This window comes from Puma concolor, chromosome B3 (genome assembly GCF_028749965.1).
Source record: "Puma concolor isolate L17-30 chromosome B3, mPumCon1.1.hap2, whole genome shotgun sequence".
Taxonomy (NCBI): domain Eukaryota; kingdom Metazoa; phylum Chordata; class Mammalia; order Carnivora; family Felidae; genus Puma; species Puma concolor.
In genome coordinates this window covers 118754101-118768342 of record NC_141672.1, presented here as the reverse complement: position 1 = coordinate 118768342, position 14242 = coordinate 118754101, and positions in this window count along the sequence as shown.

Sequence of the window (14242 nt, the reverse complement as noted above, 5' to 3'; positions counted from 1 at the left end):
TCTCATATCAGCAACCCCCCCTCCCAAACCACTGCCCAGTCCCCATTCCCCGCCATCCTCTGCCATCGCCTCCTCCAGCAGGGCCCTCAGGGAATGTTGTATATGAAATTATTTTGTGAAATCCAATAAAAATTTTAATCAGGTCGACATCATTACAAGAAAAGGAAATGATGGATCTTCCTGGTGCAGAAAAAATGTGAAGGAAAACAAGCCCACTGGTGCCTGCGGTTACGTACCCTTGCACCCATGTGTGCCTGTATGCCCACTGGTGCACATGGTACCCTGCATCTGCACATACGTGTGCATGCTCACAGGGTTTGTCTACATCAGTGGCAAGTCCCTGGAACCCTCTAAGGCCTCAGTTTTGCTATCTGTATGATGGGGAGTTAATTGCTAAATTCAAATCCCTACCGGCTGGGAGACTCATAGGTGCTTGCTTGCTCACAGGTACCCGTAGTCACCTTACCTGGTGGAGGTGACTTCCTTGTCCCACACTGCTGACAGTTACCACCTCAGAGCATAGATGATTGAGCTAATGCCCCAAACCCCCTCTTCAGGCTTACTCCTAACATTGTGGTGTCGGGGCCGTGGTACAAATGGAAGTCTATATACCATATGCCCAGGTATTTAAATTATAAATCAAGTTAACAAACTGTTAAACATGTTATAGGCTCCTACTTTGATAAATGTACCTTCATAACAACCTGAAAGGCCAGGTTCGAATATGGAGTTCTTGGGAAGAGCCGGCCCCCAGACTCCAGCCCTGGGCCCTGGTCAGCCCCTTCTCCTTTTCCTCTACCCCAGGCTCCGTCCAACCCTGAAAAGGGCCTTGCTCACATACATGGGGACAGACACCCTAGCCTGCAAGGCCAAGCTCTGTCCCCACCCCATGCACTCAGCCCCTTGGATGCCCCTCAGGCCTTGAGTGGGGACATCAGAGGCATGGCGCCCTCTTAGAAGGGGGGCCCAGGGAAAATGTCCCTCATGGCAGAGTTCCAGGGCCAGAGCAGGGTGTCTGAAGTCCATGGCTCAGGGCAGGAGCCCCTCTCACAAGGGTTTAGGGCGATGCTGACTGCTCTCCCCACCATGGGGAAGAATGGAAGGAGAAGCGGGGGTCACTCCCAGGCCCTGACAAGGCCTATGGTGTTGGCTCAGCAGTCTGCCCTTAAGCCCCTCTTTTTCCACACTTCTCTCCAGAGGCTCCCTCCATGGCTCCACAGCATTTAAGGGGTGCATGCCAGGGATACTCTGGGCACGCGGACATGCCCCAAAGTGGGGAGGAAGCTTTTCTGCATCTGCCCTGCATCTTCACTCAAGGATGTGGGTGGAAGCTGGCCATGGGGATCCACATGGAGAGGGACCCCCAGCCGGGCGCTCACGTCAGGAGAGGTTGGGTTTTCTAAGAGGCTAAGCAGATGTGCATGTGGGAGGAGCTGTCACTGCCCTGGCGGGTGTTTTGTGGGTACTTTAAAAGTCCTGCTCCAAGGATACCCTAGGCTGCCAGAAACCCTCAGTGTCTGTGATTCTGGAAGACAAATCCATTAACCCATTGGTGCCCACGGCCCCACTGCAAGGAGGAGAGTCCCAAATGTAACGAAGGGAAGACACAGCTTCCCTCTGACTCATTTCCCTATTCATAGCAGGGAGCAGTGCCAGTGGCCACTCTGGGGTTCCTGGGACAGTTACAGGGGGCTGCATCTCTGATGTGAATAGGGTAGAGATGGAGGAGACCCCCCTTCCCTCCCTTCTCCACTCCTGCCTCCACTTCTCCTTCTGACATTTACCCGGAGCCTGTCTCTCCTCTCCTTCCAGACAACATGTGAGGCTTCATCTGGCCAGCAGGGCAGTCCTGAAGGCAGGGATGGGAAGCTGCTTGGCTTGACCCTGTCCTGGGGTGGGGAGGGCAGGGGCAAGCATCTAGAGCCCCTGTCTTACCCCAGGTTGAGGGGAGTGGAGGGAAGGGTGGGGGGAAGTAAAATAGAGGCAGAAGGACTAGGGGGAGGACCCTACTGCAGACACAGGACCTCTCTTTTCACTTGTCACCTTCTCCCAGGACTCATCCATCGCCCCCAGAATGAAAAAGTCTTGACCCCAGGGAAATGTCCTCAGGACACCAGATATTCATTCTATAATTGGGACCTGAGATTGCTCAGTGTCCTACACAGCCCATCTCCTCCCTCCTTGGCCTTCCTGGACCTGGCCCGGCAGCCTCCCTGACAATCAGGGTGTGGGATGAAGAGGCTTGCTCTCTGTGGGTCCCCAGGCCCTTGTGCAGTGTCCTGCAGGCCTTCCTGCCCCTGTGTGTCCAGTGGCACCAGGCTAATGGCACCCCTGGTGCACAGAGGCATAGGCGGGGCCACGCCTCCCAAGGCTGTCAGCCCTAGTGGCTTTGACCACCTGAAAAATAGTCAATTACTCATGCTTCTGTTTATGGACCTGGGGCTCTACTAAGGCACTATGCCCTGGGCCTTCATGAATGACTCCACAGCTCAAAAAAATGGCCTTAGGATACTCAACAATGTTGCCCAAGAAGGAAGCAAATCTTTATTGAGTGTCTCCTATATGATAGGCACTGAGCTACTATTATCTAATTTAAAGCTCAAAAAACCCCTCTAGGGGAGTTGGTACTATCCCCATTTTATAGGTAAGCAGATTAAGGCTCAGAAGTGACATGACTGTCCAAAATGCACCATGTGGCGGATGTCATTGGGCCCTGCCGGTGGCCCTTCATCCCATGGATTCTGAGGACCCCATAGCTTCCCCTGCAAACACAAGTCTTTGCCAAGAGCTTTCTCTGGCCCAGGAGCTAGCCCAGCCCATGGGTGGGGACGCCAGCAAGATCAGGGGCTCTCTCTCCTGGGAGTGCCTCAACCAAGGGACTGGGTGGGGTGGGAGGTATATAATTACTCCAGCTCCTCACCCCACAATAAAACAGTCCTGAGGCTGCAGTCCCTCCGAGGTCCCGGGCAGACTGGACCCTGGTTGCCCATAGCAGTGCCCTGTATTGGCTTCCTTCCTTTCCCCTCACTTCCCTTCTCCCCTGGCAGTGCTTCCTGGGCTCACTTCCCAATTAAACTATTGCATTCAAATCCTTGTTTCAGTGTCTGCTTCTGGGGAATCCAGCCTAAGACAGTCATGTGTGGTGAGCGCCAGCTGGGACAGGATCCCTGCGGGGTAGCAAACACTTGCAATCCCACAAAAGCAAAGCTTGAGTTCTGATCTTATCCCTTCCCGAAGCGCTCCCCATTTCCCTCAGGACACAGTCTGCATTCCTGGGTGGGGGCTCTTTGGGGTCCCACATCCTCCCCGGCTGCTGGTTCCTTCCTCTGTCCCCTGTGGCTACGAGTCCTGGGTGGGTGGGGCTGGGACAGGTGCCAGTGTGGCACCCAGAAGATGGCAGGCTCTTTGAATGAATAAGGATGCTGTCCTTGCTCTGGGAACTCAGGATAAGGGCTTGGCCACTTCCAGGAGGATTCGGCCAGGGCTGGGGAGGGGGTGCCTTCCCCAGGACCAGCCCAAGAAGGCTGCTCCCTGTAGGCTCTGATGAGAAGACTGTGAATCACGGAGACAAGAGTTTCTCCCTTACTGGGACTACTGAGCATTGGCGCCACTGCCCTTCGCAATTTCAGGGAAACTTCTGCCAGAAGGAAGAGACCTGGTCTTGGGCTCTGCCAGGTTATCCCTCCCCAAGTGGCAGGGGCCTTGGGGAGGTGGGTCCAGCCAGGTGTGCAGGATGTCGGGAGCAGACTGGGAGAGAAAGCGGGGCCTGCCTGAAGAAGCCGCTGAGGGGAGTGGGGAAGAGCGATAAGAGCAGCCCCTGTGAGTGCTGAGCAGTGGGGGACTCAGGGCCCGTCCCCCATGAGGCAGCTCCACATGGAGTTTGTGATTTCTTCCAGTGGAGAACTGGAAGTTCAGGTCCTTCCTCCAAGCCTGTCCTATGATTAAGTCTGGTGTGACTCTGGGAGGGGGTCTTGGCCACTCTCAGTACCATAGAAGGGGCCTGAACAAAATGCCATTTTGGAAACAGCAGTTAGAAGTCTGTCTTCAAACCCTGACTCTGCTACTTGCTGACTTGTGACCTCAGTTTTCTCATCTGTGAAATGGAGAAGATAGTGATACGGACATCTGCTTTTCACGGCTGGTGAGGGGGTGAGATTCTTCGTTTCATTCAACAAAAACACTTCCTGAACACTTTCTAGAACTGAGGGCACAAGAGTGATCAAGACAGACACAAATCCCTGCCCCCCGTGAAGTTTGTGTTCTAGTGGAGGGACACCAGCCAGTAAACTAGATGAATAAGCCATATCTGCCAGACCATATAATGGATAAATGTTGACAAATAACGAGGAGAAAAATAAATCAGAAGAACATAGGAAGTGGAAGGGGCTCCTGGGTGGCTCAGTCGGTTAAGCGTCTGACTTCGGCTCAGGCCACGATCTCGCAGTTCGCGAGTTCGAGGCCCGCACTGGACTCTGTGCGGACAGTTTGGAGCCTGGAGCCTGCTTCGGGTTCTGTGTCTACCTCTCTCCTGCCCCTCCCCCAATCACACTCTGTCTCTCTCTCAAAAATAGACATTAACAAAATAAAAAAAAACCATGAAAGCGTCAGTGGTGGTGGCGGTGGTGGAAGACCTGCAGTTTTTGGGTGGCTGGGGGGGGGGGTCACACTGAGGAGGGTACATTTGAACAAGGGCTGAAGGAGGGGAGGGAGGAGGTCGTGTAGACCCTGGGAGAAAGCAGACCAGGCAAAGGAACAGCCAGCCCTGAGGTGGGTCCTGTGGCTGAGGGAGCTGGGAGATGTTAAGGGAAGGGGCTGGAGGAGTAACAGGATCCGGTGGTCATGGGCAGGACTTTGGCTCTTGCTCTCGGAAGGTGGAAGCCACTCGGGCTCCAGGGAGAGGAGTGACAGGACCTGACATGAGCTTTGACATGCCACCCTGGCCACTGAGGGGAAACGAGGCAGGGTGGAAGCAGGGAGCCCATTAGGAGGCTGCTGAGACGGTCTTGGTGAGGGATGACGTTCCAGCGGTCCTGACCTGATGGACTAATCCGGGAGGAACCCGTGGTGACTGGTGGAAGGGAGGTGATGTTTTGTCAGACGTGGACATGTCATCGTGTCACTGAACTGTCAGTTGATGGGAAAGCTACTCTGCTGTCAGTTTCAAAAGCTTTCTGGAAACACTGAGAAAGTCTCAGTTGGTGCTGGTTTCCCTTTAGCAACTCTAACTCATGCAAATCTCCTCTGCTGATGACCAAAATGATGACCAAAATGACAGGCCTCAGACTCAAGGGCTGCCGGCTTCCATGACTAGTTAATATTTTAGAATGGGCTTTTGTTCCTATCACTGTCACTGTATTTGGTTTTACGCGTACCTTCTATTTATGAAAATTGAAACTAGATTTTTTTTCTGAAGCTACTAGAAGGGCTTCTTTTATTTGTTTATTTAAAAAATTTTTTTAATGTTTATTTATTTTTGAGACAGAGAGAGACAGAGCATGAACGAGGGAGGGTCAGAGTGAGAGGGAGACACAGAATCTGAAGCAGGGGCTCGAACTCACAGACCGTGATATCATGACCTGAGCCGAAGTCAGACGCTTAACCGACTGAGCCACCCAGGCGCCCCAAAGGGCTTCTTTTGAAATAAATTTAGGGGCGCCTGGGTGGCTCAGTTGAGTGTCTGACTTTGGCTCAGGTCATGATCTCACGGCTTGTGAGCTGGAGCCCCGCGTTGGGTTCGCTGCTGTCAGCACAGAGCCTGCTTCGGATTCTCTGTCCCTCCCCCCCCGCCCCTCCCTCTCTCATTATCTCTCTCAAAAATAAATAAACAAACATAAATGAAATAAAATAAAGTAAATTTATCTAAGTAAAAATGTAAGTTGGCTTAAAGAGAATTAGGAAAAGAACAAGTAACATCAAGGTTTAGTGAAGGTTGTGTGGTGAAACCTGAAAGCTGCAGCTTGGGAGTCTCTGAGCTGAGGTGGAAACTGTTTTTGGGTGTGCACTACCCCTGTACTCCCAGAGAACAGATATGGACGTGCCAAGGCCCTGTGGCAAGGCCCGGTGGGCCTGAGCAATGCTTTGCGCTTCTTGGTGTCTCCCTGACCCTGCTGGCCCCCAAATCTGGACAGCGCCTCCCCTGACCAACCCTGCTCTCTCTAGCCCTCCCTTATCCTGCTCTGGAAAGGGAAGGTGGGCCAAGGCCACATGGTTAAGAGCTGGAAGATGGGATGCCACACAGGGTAGGGCTGGCGCGGGAAACAGAGACCGATGCCTCTGGCTGCCCTTGGCAACAGAAGACAATAGCCTTTGCCACCCCCTCAAGGGAGTGTCCTGAGAGTAGGGAGAGAAGGCATTGGTGTGAGGCTCCCTGGGCCAGGGGCAGAAGCTGAGGACGACCTTAATCACTATGACTGTCATGACCCTGAGCCAGCTTCCCACTCTCACCTGTCTCTTGGGAGCTGAACCACCGTCACATTTTCTTAGCCTTCTCTTCAATCTCAACTAACCCTTTCTCCACATGCGGCCTGTACATTATCCTTGAAGGTTGGCACAAACCAGAAGGGAGGGAAGCAAGGAGGGGAGTGGCCTGTGGGGATGTCCCCAGGAAAGACGTTTGTTTTGGCCCCGGTGCAGCTGTCTTGAAGCTCCATTCGAGAAGGATGGGCCTGAACAGCCACCCACCCAGCCTTGGCACTGGTCATTTTGAGCAGTGTCATTGTGATAATTTCTGACCCCATTGTTCCACCCATCCATTCTGCACACAGTGCTGCTGGGCTCCCGTTCTGGCCACTCTCCTGCTCATGCATTGGCTCCCAATGACCTACAGACTTAGATGCTACTCTCCAAGCAAGAATCTGGGTGCTTCCATAGATATCACCCCTTTTGAAAAACTGCCAGGATTCTAAGCTGTTTTGGCATCTCCACTGGAGTTTGGGCTAGAGATCGAAATGTCCTGGCCAGACCTCTGCTGTCTGCCTACCCTCGTTATTCTGGCTATTGTCCCTGGGCCCAGCCCCTAGCCTCCCTCATGGTCAAAGTCCCAGTGCAGAGTTCAGGTTCTGATCATGAATTCCCTGACTGTTCCCACCTGGGTTGCCCGCATCCAAGAATGACCACGAGGACAGAGAACATCCAGCCTGGATGCCCAGATGCATCCCCTTTGGCTCTTCTTCAACCTTTCTCTCCAGCCAGCACCCATTCTAGCCCGGCTCTGCCATGGACTTACTGCTACATTAATTGGGGATGTAGGGAGTGCATCGGATGGGCACTGAATAGACAGGCCAACTTTAAACCCAGGATTGGCTGGCATGGCCTTGTCTGGACTCTCCCCCGGCCTCAGTAGCCCCAGCCTCTCCAAACCCTCCTCTGATGCCTCATGGGATCCTTACCACTCAGGGGTTGAGGCCATCTCCGCTGCTTATTGAGACCAGATGTTTCCCTGGAGGGCTTCTTATCCAGATTTTGTCAGATAGGTGGGAGCAGGGCACTGGCCCTTCATGGACCCGGAACTTGACCTAGCAGCATGGGTTAGTGAGGAGCAAAGAGGCAGACAGGCTGTCCTGACAGCTGTGCCCCTTCTCTTCTGGAGAGCTGGGTGCCTGGGTTGCCAGTTTCTTCTGGGGTCTGGCTGAAGAGCCCCATTGTTCTCAAGCCCTCCTTCTCTGGGAAAGCTAGGAGATAGCCTGTCACATTTCTAGGGTGTTCTGGAGCAGCCCTGCCTAGATATCAGGAATGACAAGTGTTTAGACATTCACAGAAGTGTATGTCAAGGGCATGCAAAGGAAATAGGTCTCAACTACAGTGCACCTGGGAGGAAACTCCTGGGATGGCCTTGGGTCAAGGCAAATCAGTTCATACTATGTTCTACCCATAGCAGGAGCAGTGGGGAGAAGGGTAGGCAAGGCAGTTAAAAAGTCTTCATATGAGACACTTCTAAGAGACCGACGTTCTTCTACACTTCTGTTCCAAGCATCTTTGCAACATCCACACAATAGTTCTAAGGTGACAATAGTTCTAAGTGACAATAGTTCTAAGGAGTGAAAGGTTCCAAGAGTCCATGAGGTGGGCATGAACCTTCCTAACTCTTGAGGCCCCAGTATACCTACCTTGCTGGTATGTGTGGGGACCCATGCTTCCTGGGCTTGAGAGAGAGGATGGGGAGTTACCATAAGATGGCTATGGTATTGGTTCTGAGCTTCCAATGTTTCTAAAGGCCAAGCACTGATTTGTTTGGACAATACAGCCTCTGCTTTTTCAAAGGACAGGGCATTTTCCCTCTTCACTGGCTGGGGCAGGCCTGTTAGAGAATCAGCCGTGGGTAGTTGTCTCCAAGGGAGATTATGGCATATGGCAGCAGCATGCTTGCCAGGAGGAATGGGGAACAGCTCCGCTCATCAATCTAGGGAAAGGAAAGGGGCTGCCTCTGGGGAACACTTACTCTCTGCTCACCTGGCCCTGGGGCTCTCCATCCCTCTAGGGAGACAGGGTGGCCTCTGGTTTGACTCTCTCTTTTCCATCCCCTAGGAAGCCCCCAAGTTCAGAGCAGCAGCCGCTAGGGGTGGGGGGAGAGGACTTAGCAAAGGATGGGTTTGGAGCTGGAGTCTAGCTTCTGTTGTCTAGTAATGCTCCTCCACTCCTCTTACCTGCCTAGACCCCAAGGTCCAATTTCCCAGAGTGTGGCTCCTCTCCTCCCCATTCCCCAGAGAACACTTAAAGTGGGGAACGCACCTGTTACTTTATATTCCTGCCTGTGGTTTTCCCCTGCAGGTCCCCTTGCTTGCATGGGCTCAGAGTGACCTTGAAGCAGAAACCTCATCTCCTTTCTCATGACATTTTAACAGGACACAGGGTGTGGCTGTCCAAGACTGCACCATCCAACATGGAGCCACCTGCTACATGTGGTCACTGAGCACTTGAGATGTGGCTTATCTGGAATGAGATGTGCTGTAAGTGGAAAATACAAACCAGATTTCAGAGACTGTAGAATGTAAAGCAGCTCAATAATTTTTAATACTGACTATATGTAGAAATGATCATACTTTTATTGTGTTAAATATATATTTAAATTCATTACACCTGTTTCTTTTTTTTTGAATGTGGTTACTAGAAATTTTAATTTGCACGTGTGCCTTGCACTTGGGGTTCATGTTATAGTTCATCTGGCCAATGTTGGTTTAAGGGCAGGGTTTCAGAAATCCCTGAACACAGAGCTGTCCATGCAGGAAACCTCGGGACTTGGAGGTGTTGACGGTGTGAGCCCTGGAGGAGTTTTAGCCTCTCACCTGAAAGCCAGTTCTGGGTTTGTGAGGAGGCATGTGAGGAGCTGTTGTGGCAGGTGTGGGGCCTACCAGGATTGGGACTGAGGTCTCCGCTGGCTCCTGGTGATGGAGGTCACAGAGTCTTTGCCCTCCAAGGCAGCCAAGGTCCCAATGCCAGGGCTCTTAGTGCTTAAGGGCTCTGGAACAAGAACCACTGGGTTTAAATTCTAGTTCCACCATCACCTATCTGGTGACACTGGGAGTTCTGTGCCTCTGTTTCTTCATCTTAAATTGGAGGTAATATTAATACTTCCCTCCTGGGCTGTTCTGAAGATTCAGTGGGTATGTAGAGGAGTCAGAATAGCGTATGAGCAGGGTAAGTGCTCAGCACGCAGCAGCAGCCAGTGGTGTCAGAGCCCTGGTCTGGGTCAGAGGAGAGAGGAGATGGGAGGTGGGCTGATGGGGAAGGCCAGCTTGAGTCTCATTTCTGCCATGGCCTCACTCTTCTCAGTTTCCTCCCTATCATGTGAGGGCAACCAGAACCCTGATGGCCCAAGGTGGTGGTAATGGTGGTAACGGTGGCCCAGGGAGCATGCACCTTTCTCCTGATCCTCTTGCCCCTCCAATGCCCCACCACCTCCCCCAGAAAGCCTGTGTGGAAAATTAGAGTCCCACTTTGGCCTGGCTGGCTGGGGAAGGTGACCTTGAGGCCTGGAAGGGTGGGGGCAGGCCAGGCTGGTGAAGGGCTAATAGCTGGAGGACCCAGGAGCCTCGCCTCTGCCAGCCCTTTGGAAAGCCTGGTCTTAACACCGCTGGAAATTCTTAAGCTGGGATTTCAGTTTAATTACATATTGATTAAATGGAACAAAGGCACAGGGGCTCCAGGGAGCAGGCTTAGTGAGTGCCTGATGGAATTTCAATCCTGCTTTCTTCCTGCCTCCTACTCTCTTAGAGGCTTGGGGCTCTCCCCGCTGAGGAGGCCTGGCCCTACACGAGCTCTGCAGGCATCACAGACCCTGCCTTGAACAGAGCGGCAGCACATGGTCCTTGGCCACACAACACTGGGCTCACATCCCTGCCCCAGCTCCCAGCCTTCTCATCTACCCACCATCCCCAAAGCCTGGTCAGGCCCAGGGACGTCCTGCCCAAGGTTACACCCAAGGTCAGAGGGAGAACTGGCACTTGAACCTGGCTCACCTGACCTGACCTCTCCCTGTGCGGGGTACTGCTCTCTAGAAGGCCTGGGTGGCATGGGGACCTGCTCTGTCTGCCAGGCTCACCACAACTCTGCCCAAAGATGTTCCTATTCAACAAGTATTTATTGAGCACCTACTGTGTGTAGTTCTGTGCTAGGCACACAGAAGTGAGTCTGCTGTGGTCTCTGTTCTTCATGAAGCCTTCAATTTGATCTGGGGGACAAGGAGTGGTCTTCCTATGGAGATGACATCTGGCCTGAAGCTTAGAGGACAAGAGGAAGTAGGCAAAGGTGACCATAGAGGCAGAGACTGGGAAAAGCATTCCAAGGAGAAGGAACTGAATGTATGAAGTCTTAGAGGCAAAGGAGGGCATCTTGGTGGGCCAGAGGAGGCTGGATCATAGAGTGTGAGGCAGGATGTGGTAGGGATAAGCTGGAGGTATGAGCTGAACCCATCACAAGCGGGCTGTGGTGGACAGCGAGGCATTACAACATCCTCCCCACCCTTCCCCAATACAGCAGAGAAATTGACCTCAGCTCAAGGTAATGGAGTGACCATACTATAACTTTGCCAGTACACGATTGGCTCAGGGATGGGCATATGACCCAGTTCCGGTCAATGGGAAGTAAGAGGAGGACCACCTACTTTGAGTTCATATTTTGTGAGCCAGCACAATTCTTTATGGTTAAAGCCAGTACCAGTTTGACATTTTGTTATTTGCAGCAAAAAGCATCTTGACATACATCCATGTAGACCACAATAAGGACTTTGGACTTCACTTTAAGAGCAATGGGGAGCCACTGAAGAATCTTAACATGAAAATATTAAGGATATATTGGCTTAAATAAACTATATTATTAAAATTAATTTCACATGTTTTGTTATACTTTTTTAATGAAGCTACTACAAATTTCAAATAACCCATGTGACTTACATTATTTTTCTATTGGATAGGTTGCACTAGACCAGGGATTGACAAACTATGGCCCATGGGCCAAATTCAGCCAGCAATCTTTTTTTTTGTGCAGTCCATGAACTAAGAATCACTGGTGCATTCTTAAGAAAACAAATAAAGACGAATATGCAACAAAAGCTGTAGGTGGCCCATGAAGCATAAAATATTTACTTCCAGCCTTTACAGAAAATGTTTACACTAGACTATAAGATTGACAAAGGCAGGGACTTTTCTCAGTTGTGTTCTTCACTGTGTCCCCAGTGCCTGCAACAGTAGGAGCACCGCTTGGCACAGCTAAATAGAAGGCCCATGGGTTGGGGTGGGGGTGGTGCAGGAACAATACATGCAGGGCAGTGTGCTGCTTCCTCCCACCCTTTCAGAGGCCAAAGTCACCGTCATTCCTGCTGCCAAAAACCCTGGGGGCAGGGGAAGTGGACAGAATTCACTGACCCCTTAGATCAGAGAAATCCAGGTCCCTAGAAGGGACAAATGTCTTGACAGAAAGAGGGAATCAGCCTTGGCCTGGGAACCTGGGTCTGGATTACTTACTCCTCAGGGTTAATTCTTCTCTGAGGAGTCTGTTGGTGGAAAGCAAGTTGGCCCAGAGGCACAGAACCAGGCCCAGCAGACAAGAGGCTCTGCCTAGCACAAGAAGCTGTGGCCTTGACAGATTAGAAAGCAGGGCTTGGCTATCATGTTTTCATGCTTAAACAAAAAAATGTGTCTTGGTGGTTTGTTTCTGGCTCCTTTGGGTTTAGTTTTTACATTCCTTGCAATGAAATTGCTTCTGACCATCTCCACCCATCCAGTATGTGCAGTGAGAAAGCAGAATGGATTTTGGTGGCTTTCCTTGTCCATACTGAACCTAGAGAGAAAAAATGAGACAGAGCTGTGGCCCCTGCTGGGGCCACAGAGATAATGGTGTGACAGCCCCAGGGGATGCTCAAAGCACCCCTCAGAGGAGGTAGGCTTGCTCATGTGGGAGGCAGCATGGTTTCATGGAAAGTGCAGGCTTTGAAATCAGATCCACTTCCTAGTGGGGAGTCACTTTATCTTTCTGGGCCTCAGTTTCCCCCTCTCTAGAATGGCTATGGTAGGTGTTGTTATGATGATCAGAGCAGTGGTTGAGCCAAGTGCCTGGCACACTGAAGGCCCTCAATAAACAGCAGTTGTAATTGATTATCTTCATTTAAGAGACAGTTCCCTCACCAGGGGCCAGAGAAGGAGGGGTCTAGATAGCTCCTACCTGCTTGGTGTAGCCAAGAAGATCTCTGGCCAGGAGAGGCCCCAGTATAGCTCATCTTGGAGCCAGAGATGAGGAGGAGGTCACTGAGTACCAGCGCGAGAACTATTCTGCAGTCGGAAAGCTTCCCTCCCACCACCTTTGTCCTGGCTCAGAGCTCCAGGATGTGGCAGCAAGAGATTGGCAGCTTCCTTGCTTTCCTTTCCTCTCCCCCTCTCTCTCTCGTTTATTTGTTATTTGTTACATGGGCTGTAATTAAGGAGGAAAAATCTGTAAAAATCAAGTGATTCTGAAGGTGCTGAGCAGGGACCGGGGAGGGTGAGGGGAAGGAATGGGAGGGAGGCTATGTCCTTCCTTCTTGCCAAAGGCCCTTTGGAGAAATGTGCTGGAGGAAGCTCCTAGAACTATTCCCTTCTTGCCTGTTCTGGAAATCCAACTAGGAGCACGCCTACTATGTGCCAAGCCCTGCATGAGACATACCTGGACTCCGGTCTCTCAAGTAGATGTAGTTGGTAGGGGAAACAAAACCTTAAATGGATAGCCACACTGCAGATGACAGAGGGAAGCTGGGCCCCTGTCCAGACCTCTGCTTTCTTCTTGGCTTCCTTAAAAACAAGCCTTTCAGAGCAATTCTTCATTGGGAGAGTGGGGGTTCTTTTAAATTTGTTCAACACATAACCTTCCTTATGGGTGGTTCCCTTAGGTGGCCCCAGAGAGAGAGACCATACAACCCAGCTTGGGTGGGGGTGATTAGGGAAGTCTTCCTAGAGGAGGTAACATTGGCAAAGGGTTTTGAAGGCTGCTCAGAAGTTTTGCAGGCTGAGGCAAGGATAGGGTTAAAGTAGAGTTGAGTTTCTAGACTGAGGAAATAGTATGTGCAAAGCACAAACGGGGGTGGAGGAGTAACTAAAGAGGTAAAAAGAGCTAGGCTAGGAAGCCTTGAATGCCAGCCTTAGGAGCTTAGGAATCTTGGCCTACAGGTGATGGAAGCTACGGTGCTATGGTGTTTGTGTGTGTTGGGGGGAGGGGAACATTCATGCCCCAATTTATAGGAGAAGGCCCTGAGATGTGAAGGCCTTGCCCAAGTTCCCCAGACTGTGGGCTGGGCCTAGAGGGCAGGCGCCAACCTCTGCCTGCCTCTGATTACAGTATTAATGACTCTAATTCACTTAAGTCCATTAATGAGTCTTTATTGAGCAGAAGCAGGCGCCAGTAGTGAGTGGGTGTGAGTTGCCATGTGGGTGCTCCAGAGCCCTGCCCCCAGAGAAGTTGGCCATCTGAGTCACCCTGGACAGCATTCTGAAAGGGCAAGATATCTTCTCCTGTTCCCTGTCACCACCCCTGGGCTGCAGTGCCCCCACATGTCCCTCCAGGCTAGTGAAGACTTTATTTGAGAAGTAGATGGCAGACAAGGAGGTGGGCTGTCACTGTCGTTGTTTATGACCTAGCCTCAGCCTGGTCCCTCTTGGGGTCCAACCTAGGTCTTGGGGAAGTGGTAGGATGTGTGGCAGAATCGGCCCAGCTGATGCAAGTGCTCCTTCCCACCAGGTAGAAGGGTGCAGAAGCAACCAAAGCAGCAGCTGGAGGAAAA